We start from the raw sequence: 12,694 nt of genomic DNA, 5'->3' as shown, positions 1-12,694 counted from the left end.
CACTCAAGCCAAACGATCCTAAGGTGTGTTAGGAGGGACCTGCAGTGGAGAGAATCACCTGGCAACCAGGAGAGGGTGCTGACTCCCACTGCCCAGGGAGCTGACACCCCTACAGAATCCCTAGATTCGTAACAGTGGGTGAAAAGAGCACCAGACGCGTCTTCAGGTGGCTTTCAACGGGGCAAGAGAAAGATTGCGTCTGGCGGCCTCACGCAGAAAGGCAAATCATGACCAACGGGTCATAGATGTGCCATTTAAGGAAGGCCAGCTGGTGCTACTTCGCGATTACAGTGCTAGGGGTTGTCGGAAGACCCAAGACCTGTGGGGTCCTCAACCTATGTTGTCCTGCAAGCCCCAAGGGAAGATGGTGTGGTGTACACGGTGGCTCCTGTGGATCAACAAACCAAGGTAAAAAGGGTCCACCGATCCCTGTTGAAGGCCCTGCTTTGCAGTGACTCCCCTGCCACTGTCCCTGGTGTGAATCCTCCGGATGCACCTGTAGCACCAATCGTAGAAGATGAACAGTCATTTGAGGATGATTTGTTTTTACAGCCGCCGGTGCGGCAGCCAACAGTTGTGCCCCAAAACTCCTCCCACGTCCCATTACACGTGCCGAGTGCTCAAGAACCATTAGTTGCTCTCCCCACCGTGGTCACTGACCAGGCTCCGCCAGCAATTGACGCTGTGGCCAATCCTGGCTTCAGCAAGGCATCTGTACGCCGGTCCACTCGCACGACCGCTGGCCAATACCTAAATTCCCACCGTATTCCAAGGTCCCTAGTTGAACAACCATCCGGCCAAGGTGCTCCTGTGTCATCCTCCAGGCTGACACAAGTAGTTTTTAGGCCTTGGTGTTAAGTTGTGTTTCATCGTCGGGGCGACGATGCATTTCGGGGGGGGGGGTGGAATGTGGCAATATGGGCTGTAGAGGCCTGTGCTGAGGGTACACTTACCTGCCGCTCCGTGGCGCTCAGCTGGCAGACACTTTAAGCGCGCCCTCCTCATCCGCCTCTCGTTTCACCCACACGCTCTTCCGGGCCTTGGTTGTTGGCCACTCCGTCCTCCATTCCAGGTAATGACAGTCCCGCGGCTTCGATTCATTTCACAAATTCATGAATTAAATTCTTCCGGTAGTGCCGCTGCAGTGCCACAGGCACCCATAATCCGGTCCGGGGCTCTGGCAAATCACCTAGCAGGTAATGAACTCCCAATTCTCCTCAGTCATTCAGTTTCAACGCTCCTAAATCCCGGTTTGCCCCAGATACACCGGTCAAGTACACCCGTTTGGCTTTTAACGCCTTGTCCATGACCACGTGCCGCAGATTGCGGCGAAGGCGCTGTTGTGCGGCAACAGCTGACCAACGTTGCATGCGCTGGTCCACTCAGTTTGGATGCAGCCTGTGGTGTGGAGCGATCCCATTGAGCAGCTAAGGAAGTATCGTGTGCTACTCTGTCAACCATGCCCGGTATGTGCCGAGAATTTATTTTGATCAGTTTCGATTGAACGTAGTAATTCCACTGGTAATATTGCAGGTCTCCTGTGGTGGTCCGCAGCGGCTTGGGCACGCCCCCCTCTGCTGTTTAGTTCCTTCTTGGCTTCTTTTTGTTTTGTTCCTGCTCTGTTCTGATCCTGTATTGTGCCTATTTTGCCGTCCCGTTTTGTTCCTGTTTTGTCCCTATTTTGTTCTTATTTCGCCTACTATTATAATAACTTGGGTTTGACTTTCTAGGTCAGCTGATTTAGAAGCTATTGAAAAGAATCCTTGTTTTTTGACGAAAAATATTCCTTAAAAATCTACAAAGGGTTAATTTGAAAAAGTAAAAGGTGTGCGTGATACCTGGAGACCACAACTACTATGATCACTTGGGTTTGACTTTCTAGGTCAGCTGACTTAGGAGCTACTGAAAAGAATCCTTGTTTTTTGACGAAAAATATTCCTTAAAAATCAACAAAGGGTTAAATTGAAAAAGTAAAAGGTGTGCGTGATACCTGGAGACCAAAACTACTATAATCACTTGGGTTTGACTTTCTAGGTCAGCTGACTTAGGAGCTATTGAAAAGAATCCTTGTTTGTTGACGAAAAATATTCCTAAAAAATCTATAAAGGGTTAATTTGAAAAAGTAAAAGGTGTGCGTGATACCTGGAGACAGACTACTATAATCACTTAGCGTTTAGTATCTAGGTTTGCTAACTTAGGAGCTATTGAAAAGAATTCTTGTTTTTTGACGAAAAATATTCCTTAAAAATCTACAAAGGGTTAATTTGAAAAAGTAAAAGGTGTGCGTCATACCTGGAGACCACAACTACTATAATCACTTGGGTTTGACTTTCTAGGTTTGCTGACTTAGGAGCTATTGAAAAGAATTCTTGTTTTTTGACGAAAAATATTCCTTAAAATTCTACAAAGAGTTAAATTGAAAAAGTAAAAGGTGTGCGTGATACCTGGAGACCACAACTACTATAATCACTTGGGTTTGACTTTCTAGGTTTGCTGACTTAGGAGCTATTGAAAAGAATTCTTGTTTTTTGCCGAAAAATATTCCTTAAAAATCTATAAAGGGTTAAATTGAAAAAGTAAAAGGTGTGCGTGATACCTGGAGACCAAAACTACTATAATCACTTGGGTTTGACTTTCTAGGTCAGCTGACTTAGGAGCTATTGAAAAGAATCCTTGTTTTTTGACGAAAAATATTCCTTAAAAATCAACAAAGGGTTAAATTGAAAAAGTAAAAGGTGTGCGTGATACCTGGAGACCAAAACTACTATAATCACTTGGGTTTGACTTTCTAGGTCAGCTGACTTAGGAGCTATTGAAAAGAATCCTTGTTTTTTGACGAAAAATATTCCTAAAAAATCTATAAAGGGTTAATTTGAAAAAGTAAAAGGTGTGCGTGATACCTGGAGACAGACTACTATAATCACTTAGCGTTTAGTATCTAGGTTTGCTAACTTAGGAGCTATTGAAAAGAATTCTTGTTTTTTGACGAAAAATATTCCTTAAAAATCTACAAAGGGTTAATTTGAAAAAGTAAAAGGTGTGCGTCATACCTGGAGACCACAACTACTATAATCACTTGGGTTTGACTTTCTAGGTTTGCTGACTTAGGAGCTATTGAAAAGAATTCTTGTTTTTTGACGAAAAATATTCCTTAAAATTCTACAAAGAGTTAAATTGAAAAAGTAAAAGGTGTGCGTGATACCTGGAGACCACAACTACTATAATCACTTGGGTTTGACTTTCTAGGTTTGCTGACTTAGGAGCTATTGAAAAGAATTCTTGTTTTTTGCCGAAAAATATTCCTTAAAAATCTATAAAGGGTTAAATTGAAAAAGTAAAAGGTGTGCGTGATACCTGGAGACCAAAACTACTATAATCACTTGGGTTTGACTTTCTAGGTCAGCTGACTTAGGAGCTATTGAAAAGAATCCTTGTTTTTTGACGAAAAATATTCCTTAAAAATCTATAAAGGGTTAATTTGAAAAAGTAAAAGGTGTGCGTGATACCTGGAGACCACAACTACTATAATCACTTAGCGTTTAGTATCTAGGTTTGCTAACTTAGGAGCTATTGAAAAGAATTCTTGTTTTTTGACGAAAAATATTCCTTAAAAATCTACAAAGGGTTCATTTGAAAAAGTAAAAGGTGTGCGTGATACCTGGAGACCACAACTACTATAATCACTTGGGTTTGACTTTCTAGGTTTGCTGACTTAGGAGCTATTGAAAAGAATTCTTGTTTTTTGACGAAAAATATTCCTTAAAATTCTACAAAGAGTTAAATTGAAAAAGTAAAAGGTGTGTGTGATACCTGGAGACCACAACAACTATAATCACTTAGCGTTTACTATCTAGGTTTGCCAACTTAGGAGCTATTGAAAAGAATCCTTGTTTTTTGACGAAAAATATTCCTTAAAAATTAACAAAGGGTTAAATTGAAAAAGTAAAAGGTGTGCGTGATACCTGGAGACCACAACTACTATAATCACTTAGCGTTTAGTATCTAGGTTTGCTAACTTAGGAGCTATTGAAAAGAATCCTTGTTTTTTGACGAAAAATATTCCTTAAAAATCTATAAAGGGTTAAATTGAAAAAGTAAAAGGTGTGCGTGATACCTGGAGACCACAACTACTATAATCACTTGGGTTTGACTTTCTAGGTCAGCTGACTTAGGAGCTATTGAAAAGAATCCTTGTTTTTTGACGAAAAATATTCCTTAAAAATCTATAAAGGGTTAATTTGAAAAAGTAAAAGGTGTGCGTGATACCTGGAGACCACAACTACTATAATCACTTGGGTTTGACTTTCTAGGTTTGCTGACTTAGGAGCTATTGAAAAGAATTCTTGTTTTTTGACGAAAAATATTCCTTAAAAATCTATAAAGGGTTAATTTGAAAAAGTAAAAGGTGTGCGTGATACCTGGATACCACAACTACTATAATCACTTAGCGTTTACTATCTAGGTTTGCCAACTTAGGAGCTATTGAAAAGAATCCTTGTTTTTTGACGAAAAATATTCCTTAAAAATCTATAAAGGGTTAAATTGAAAAAGTAAGGAGCTATTGAAAAAGTAAAAGGTGTGCGTGATACCTGGAGACCACAACTACTATAATCACTTAGCGTTTAGTATCTAGGTTTGCTAACTTAGGAGCTATTGAAAAGAATCCTTGATTTTTGACGAAAAATATTCCTTAAAAATCTACAAAGAGTTAATTTGAAAAAGTAAAAGGTGTGCGTGATACCTGGAGACCACAACTACTATAATCACTTAGCTTTTACTATCTAGGTTTGCTAACTTAGGAGCTATTGAAAAGAATCCTTGTTTTTGACGAAAAATATTCCTTAAAAATCTATAAAGGGTTAAATTGAAAAAGTAAAAGGTGTGCGTGATACCTGGAGACCACAACAACTATAATCACTTAGCGTTTACTATCTAGGTTTGCCAACTTAGGAGCTATTGAAAAGAATCCTTGTTTTTTGACGAAAAATATTCCTTAAAAATTAACAAAGGGTTAAATTGAAAAAGTAAAAGGTGTGCGTGATACCTGGAGACCACAACTACTATAATCACTTAGCATTTAGTATCTAGGTTTGCTAACTTAGGAGCTATTGAAAAGAATCCTTGATTTTTGACGAAAAATATTCCTTAAAAATCTATAAAGGGTTAATTTGAAAAAGTAAAAGGTGTGCGTGATACCTGGAGACTCAAACTATTATAATCACTTAGCGTTTACTATCTAGGCTAGCTGACTTAGGAGCTATTGATAAGAATCCTTGATTTTTTTTACTAAAAATATTCTTTAAAAATCTACAAAGGGTTAATTTTTCAGCCCAAAAGGACTATTGCATCTAATATTAGCAACTTGGATTCATGCCCAATATTGTTGTTTTTTTTAAATATAAATACGTTTGATATTTTTTAAGACAACACATTTTTAAACAAACGGTACTTTAGAGTTGGTCCCTAACTGGCGTACCAAGTGGCACTTCAGCGCGCAGCTCCCCGCGTCGAGCTACTGCAGGCGGCGCACACTCAGAGGAAGCTCCCGCTCTACTTGCGGAGGCGAATGTCCAACGTCCAACGTGAAACTAACTTCACCGCGGTCTCGTACAGAACCTCTGACGTGAGACTTTGGAGTGAACAGCGTGCGGCCCCTGTCCCGGGCCCCTGTGCAGCCTCAGTTAGAGATGAGCGGGTTTGAGTTTGGTCCCCTCTCTCTCACATCACCATGTGTGAGATCAATCGTGACTCGTGATGTCTGTTTGACTTCTTAAAGTGCAATGAGAGGAACGTAAAGGTTTATGCATGTAAGGTCCATCAGCCAATCACATCGCAGCATTGTTTCACACAGAGGAGTCCAGTGTGTGATGTTCTGATCAGAACAAACATTTATATTGTAATTAACTTTTGATAGAGCAATAAAACTTTTCAATTTATTTAAAAAGCATCATTAGACTATTTGTTATAAATTATAATAAATTGATAGTGAAAAATAACCAGACATATTATGATTACGTCTGTTATAGAATAATACTATATATTTTTATACAAAAGTGGCAAAGTTGCAGAAACACAGTCTCTTCACTAAAGCTAGGTTTGGACCTTCACTTCTCGTTCTGTTCATTCTCTGGGAATAACATGTTTGCACTGTTTTATCAGTGTTAATTGTTAATCAAGCAATGCTTATGCCATTTGTTTAATTTAATATAACTTGTTTTGTCACTTTGGCAAGAAGGAACAGTTGGGAGCTGTAAAAGATAAATTAGTAAGGATAACTAATACTTTTACATTTTCAGTTAAAATGAATCAATTTGATCATAATTTTTTTCATAGCCAATATTGTATTGAGTAATTAAGTACACTAATGTATTAATAACTGGCTTTAATCATTTTCTCCTGGCACAGTTTTATCACATCATCATTTTATAGCATTACAACCTCAACATTTTACTCTTACTTTAGCCGGCTGGATCACATTAAAATGCAGCAGAAGACCCAAAAAAGGTCCCTGTTCATTAATTTAAACTAATGTGCTAATGTGGCTGTAGACCCTTAACGCCCACAAATACGCCCAAAAACATATCTGGGACGTGTGTTATTTGTACAGGAAGTAGAGGTGATGTCAGCGGAATACCAAGTTACATTGTGGGATTTAAGTTATCAATATTTGAGCTTGTGAGGTGTTGAGAATAAACTAACTGGATGCCCTGGAGTTTTGGTGCGCTTTGTTTGCGTTGAAAAAAGTTCCCATATGTGAATTGTTTACTGACAATGGCAATAAAACTGATTCTGATAACGTGGTGAGGGGCCCCCAAATTTTTTTTCACTTAGGGCCCCCTGAAGGCTTGGGCCGGCCCTGGTGGAGAGAGAAACGCGAAAGAAAAAAAAGCTGGAAGATGGCGACCATTGGCACTCTAGCAGCGTTTGATGCTAAAAATCAAAGCTGGGAAGAATACTGTGAAATAATGGAACAGTTTTTTGAGGCCAACGAAATTGATAACGGAGACAAGCAGAGAGCAATTCTCCTCAGTGTGGTCGGCGCATCTACGTATAGTTTAATGCGGAATCTCCTCAGCCCGGAGAAACCAAAAGATAAAACTTATCAGCAACTGGTGTTGTTGATGAAGAACCATTTTGACCCGAAACCAAGTGAAATCGTCCAAAGGTACAAGTTTGATTCCCGCAGTCGTAAGCCAAACGAGTCAGTGTTGGATTACGTTGCCGAGCTGCGGAGGCTGGCACAGGACTGTAATTACGGCGACACATTACAGCAAAAGTTGAGAGACAGGATCGTGTGTGGAATCAATGATGATCGCATTCAACGACGACTCCTGGCAGAAACGGACTTAACTTGTGAAAAAGCGTATTCTATTGCAGTTGCTTCGGAAACAGCAAATAAAAACGCATTGGACCTCCAGAATCCAAACGCAGTGACAAGGTGCTTCAAACTAAACAAGGGTTCGTACAGCAGTGGAGCGTTCAAGAGCACAACGCAGGAATGCTATCGTTGCAAAGGACAACACAACCCAGGTGAATGTAAGTTCAAACAAGAAAAATGTCATGCATGTGGAAAAGTGGGACATATTGCAAGAGCTTGTCGAACAAAAAGTAAACAACAGAAGGGACATGCTAAATTTAATGCTGGAAAAAAGGATCAGAGAAATTCAAGCTACCGCTCACATAATGTTCAAGAGCGACAAGAGGATAGCAACACGGACAGCTCAGAAGACAGTCCTTTTGCATTACAGTGTATGAAGTTCAAACTGGGACGTATAAGTGAAATACATTTGAGGAAAGTTGAGCCGTACATTGTGAGCATGAAACTAAATGAAAAAAGGATTGGTTTTGAAATAGATACAGGCTGCAGTCTCACAGTAATGAATGAGAAGACATTTCAAACAACATGGGAAGATGGAGAAACTCCTCGCATCAAGCCAGTGCAAATAAAGTTGGAGACTTACACCGGAGACCCAGTGAAAGTGGTGGGAGCTGCTTATGTGAAAGTCAAATATAATCAGCAAAGAGTTAAACTGCTGTTGGTTGTTGTTAAAGGAGATGGCCCCACACTGCTGGGCAGAGGCTGGCTTGAGGAAATTCAGTTGGACTGGAAAGAGGTGAAAGCGAAAAATAAGACTCGTCAGGTACAGCACTTACACTTGGAGAAACAGATAACGCTACAAGAAATACTGTGTAAGAACGAAGAAGTGTTCAAAGAGGAACTTGGCACTTTAAAGGGCACTAAAGCCACAATTTATGTGAAAGAAAATGCTGTTCCGCGTTTCTTTCGTCCAAGATCGATTCCTTATGCAACGAGAGCAAAAGTGGATGAGGAAATTGACAGATTGTTAAAAGAGAGGAAATTATCACGCCTGTGAAATATGCTGAATGGGCCGCGCCTGTTGTACCCATCCTGAAACCAGTGGGAACCGTTAGGTTATGTGGAGACTACAAACTAACTGTAAACACTGTTTCCTCATTGGAGCAGTATCCAATACCCAGAGTGGATGATTTGTTCAATGCACTAGCTAAAGGCACACAATTCACCAAACTAGATATGAGTCATGCTTATCAACAGATATTGATGGATGATGAGGCAAAGAAATACCTCACGGTGAACACACACAGAGGACTGTTCACTTACAACAGACTACCGTTTGGTGTGGCGTCAGCTCCAGCCATATTCCAAAGGATCATGGAGAGTCTCTTAAGTGGGATTCCTCTGGTCGTGGTTTATCTGGATGATATTTTGGTCAGTGGGGTGGACAAGGTGATCACTTAAAGAATCTGGATATTGTGCTGACAAAGCTAAAAGAAGCTGGATTGCGCCTCAGAAGAAATAAGTGCACCTTTCTTCAGGATGAAGTGGAGTATTTTGGATACAGAGTGGATTCACAAGGATTACATCCAGTGTGTAAAAAAGTCAAAGCAATCCAAGATGCTCCAGCTCCTACAAATGTCACAGAACTGAAATCGTTCCTGGGACTGTTAAATTACTACAACAAGTTCCGTCCCAACTTAGCAACAAGATTGGCTCCGTTACACGAACTGTTGAGACATGATGTTCGTTGGAAATGGAACAAAGAACAGGAACAAGCTTTTCTAAACTCTAAAGACTTGCTGAACACGTCGGATGTTCTGGTACACTACTCCGCTGATCGAGAGCTGATACTGTCGTGTGATGCTTCACCGTATGGAGTGGAAGATGGAAGTGAGCGACCGATTGGATTTGTCTTGCGCACTTTGCAACCTGCCGAGACAAAATACTCACAACTGGACAAAGAAGGTCTGGCCGTGATATTTGGTGTGGAAAAATTTCATAAATACATATATGGACGGAACTTCACCATTTATACCGATCACAAGCCGCTGATTTATCTGTTCAGTGAAAAGAAGCCGATTCCCCAAATGGGATCTCCACGAGTTCAAAGGTGGGCAGTTAAACTCAGTGCGTACATGTATAATATTGTGTACAAACCAGGAAAAAAACATGCTAATGCCGACGCCCTGAGCAGATTGCCAGTTCCGGTCAAACTAAAGGAAGAGGAGAGGACTGAGCAAGTTCTGATGATGGACTTGTTGGATGAGACATTGGTCGATGCAAACCAAGTAAAAAAGTGGACTTCCAAAGACGAAATACTAGCTCACGTCCATGGATGCATCCTAAAGGGTTGGCCTGCAGAAACAGAACCGAGTCTTAAACTTTTCCACCAGAGAAGAATGGAGCTCAGCGTAAAAGACGGCTGTGTTCTCTGGGGAGCTCGAGTTGTTATTCCAACAAAAGGGAGAGAGTATATGCTCAAACTTCTACATCAAACTCACAGCGGAATGACAAAAATGAAAGGTCTGGCAAGATCATACATGTGGTGGCCAGGAATGGACCAGGATGTAGAAAAAACTGTTCAGGCATGTCATGAGTGTCAATCTCACCAAAAAGCACCAGCTCATGCACCATTGCACCCGTGGGAATGGCCTGAGTCGCCATGGTCAAGGATTCATGTGGACTACGCGGGACCTTTCCTTGGAGAAATGTTTCTTGTGATTGTGGATGCTCATTCCAAGTGGTTGGACATTTATCCAACAAAGACTAGCACTTCACAAGTGACAATTGAGGAACTTAGACAAAGTTTTAGTGTTTTTGGTCTACCAAAAATGCTTGTGTCCGACAACGGGACCTGCTTCACAAGTGCGGAGTTTGAGACATTCATGAACCAAAATGGCATACGTCACGTGAGGTCTGCTCCCTTTCACCCGTCCTCAAATGGGCTCGCTGAGAGAGCGGTTCAAACCTTCAAAGAGGGGATGAAAAAGATGAATGAAGGAACAATACAAACCAGGCTTTCAAGATTCTTGTTTGGTTACAGAATTACACCTCACGCCACGACAGGTTTGTCACCTGCAGAGTTGATGATGTCACGCAGACTGAGATCCGCCCTGGATTTGGTTATGCCGGACATGAAAACAAAAGTTCAACAAAAACAACTGAAACAAAAAGAAACTCACGACAGCCACAGCAAATCGAGATGCTATTCATCTGGAGATGACGTTCTCATCAGGAATTATTCCTATGGACCAAAATGGATTCCTGGTGTGGTACAAGACTGTTCGGGACCTCTTTCTTATACCGTCAGTGTTGGAAGTGGTCAAGTGATGAAAAGGCATGTAGATCAGGTTAGATCTAGATTGTCCGATCCGGAGCTAACTGTTGAAAAAGAGCCTACCTTGCCGTTGTTTCCAAGTGTTACCCAAACTACTCTCGAGTCAGTGCAGACACAAAACAAATCCATGTTAGAACTGACTACTTCTAATCAAGAGAGTGTTGCAGAATTACCTCTTGCTCCAGACAGTCAGGTTGAGTCAGAAGTGAGACGCTCAACTAGAGAAAAACGTACACCTGTTCATCTTAAAGATTTTGTTCGCTAAAGTAAAAGAAAGTAAAAATGTTGAGTTGTTTACAAATGTGTGTTTGCAGTGTTATGTTGTGACCTTTAATTATTTGAAATTACAGTTACGTGTTGTTCGCTTAAAGGTGGGGGAGATGTGGTATATTGCACTAGAGAATTGTATGTGCTATATTCTGCTCCTCTTAATGTGAATGTGTTATTGTGTGCAATAGAGTGTCATTATTAGTGCTCCCCAATAGAGGGCGCACTTGCCTTTGGTTGGATGTTGTTACCAGTTCTCGAGCAAGTGATGCTCCGCATGTACCTGTGATAAAGTTGTGATTAAAATATACGACGGAAATTGAGATGTTGTTCTACTTTATTTCGGCCAAGATACAACAGATACTCACACGAGCGGCCGGTGGAGAGCGCTGTTGTCCAGGGGCACCGGAGGACACCAAACTGACTCAGTCATCGGCAGCTCGGCGTAACCGTGGGCGTAACTCATGGCGAGACTTGGTTCTGTTGCCGTGGCAACAGCGGCGGCCATCTTGTGACTGTAAAAGCAGCTAAATTCAAATGGACTTTGAAAAAACAAGAACACGTTGTAAATTCTTGCAGTCTGGTGGTAATGTAACACTTGGATACCAGCCGCCATCAAACGCCAAAGAAGAAGAAGAAGAAGTGGAACATAATGTGATTTCAATGGAGGAACTAAGATAAATCTCTTAATACTACGAAATATAAATTTGGTCACTGTATTTAAGTCGTAATTTAAATCTGATCGTAAAATACCATGGTTCTCAACCAGTGGAGGAGTTCAAATATCTCGGGGTCTTGTTCACGAGTGAGGGAAGGTTGGAGCGTGAGATTGACAGTTGGATGGATCGGTGCAGCGGCTGCAGTGATGCAGTCGCTGCATCGGACTGTTGTGGTGAAGAAGGAGCTGAGTCCAAAGACAAAGTTCTCGATTTACCGGTCAATCTACGTTCTGCCCTCACCTATGGTCATGAGCTTTGGGTAATAAGATAAGATAAGATATTCCTTTATTGTCCCACATGGGGAAATTTCGTTGATGCAACGCATGTAGATACAGAGGTAGATACGGAAGAAAAGAACAGATCACTTATAGGAAGTTTGAAAAAACACTTTCAGTAGAAGACCTCCTATAAACAAAAACTCCCATAGACAAAACCCAACAAGGGATGGAGGGGAAAAAATAATAAAGATAAAAATAAACAAATAAATACATAAATACCATTGCATGTGATCACGGCAGTAATTGCACATGAATATGTGTCACGACGGCACATGGATTGCACATGAATTTCTCAGTAATTGCACATGAATCACGACAGTGATTGCACATATGACGGAATTGCACATGGTTAGGTCAGTATTGCGAGTGTTCAGGACTAACAGTGTTTGTTATAAAGTCTGACAGCAGCAGGAAGGAAAGACCTGTGAAACCTTTCCTTCACACAGTGAGGGTGGATCAGTGAATATGTTAATGCAAACACTAAACTATTGGAAAGCCTCACTTCTGCATTGTCTTTGTCTTTACACTTGTGAACACCACTGTAATAACTCTGTGCCAGGCCCAGGGCCCCAAGGGCGGGTTTTTTACCCTCAGCCCGCTCTAATGGCCTCTGTAAGATGGAGAACAGAATCAGGACCGGGACCTCAGATATTTATCCTAGGTGAAGAGCTGGAGGAAGTGTGTGTGGATGAGCTGGAGGAAGTGGGTGTGAAGAGCTGGAGGAAGTGTGTGTGAAGAGCTGGAGGAAGTGCGTGTGAAGAGCTGGAGGAAGTGT

The sequence above is a fragment of the Eucyclogobius newberryi genome, unplaced genomic scaffold, assembly GCF_026437365.1.
Source record: "Eucyclogobius newberryi isolate DKJ021-1_F unplaced genomic scaffold, fEucNew1.0.hap1 SCAF_17, whole genome shotgun sequence".
Taxonomy (NCBI): domain Eukaryota; kingdom Metazoa; phylum Chordata; class Actinopteri; order Gobiiformes; family Gobiidae; genus Eucyclogobius; species Eucyclogobius newberryi.
The sequence above is the reverse complement of the archived record's forward strand: the minus strand, read 5'-3'. Positions refer to the sequence as shown.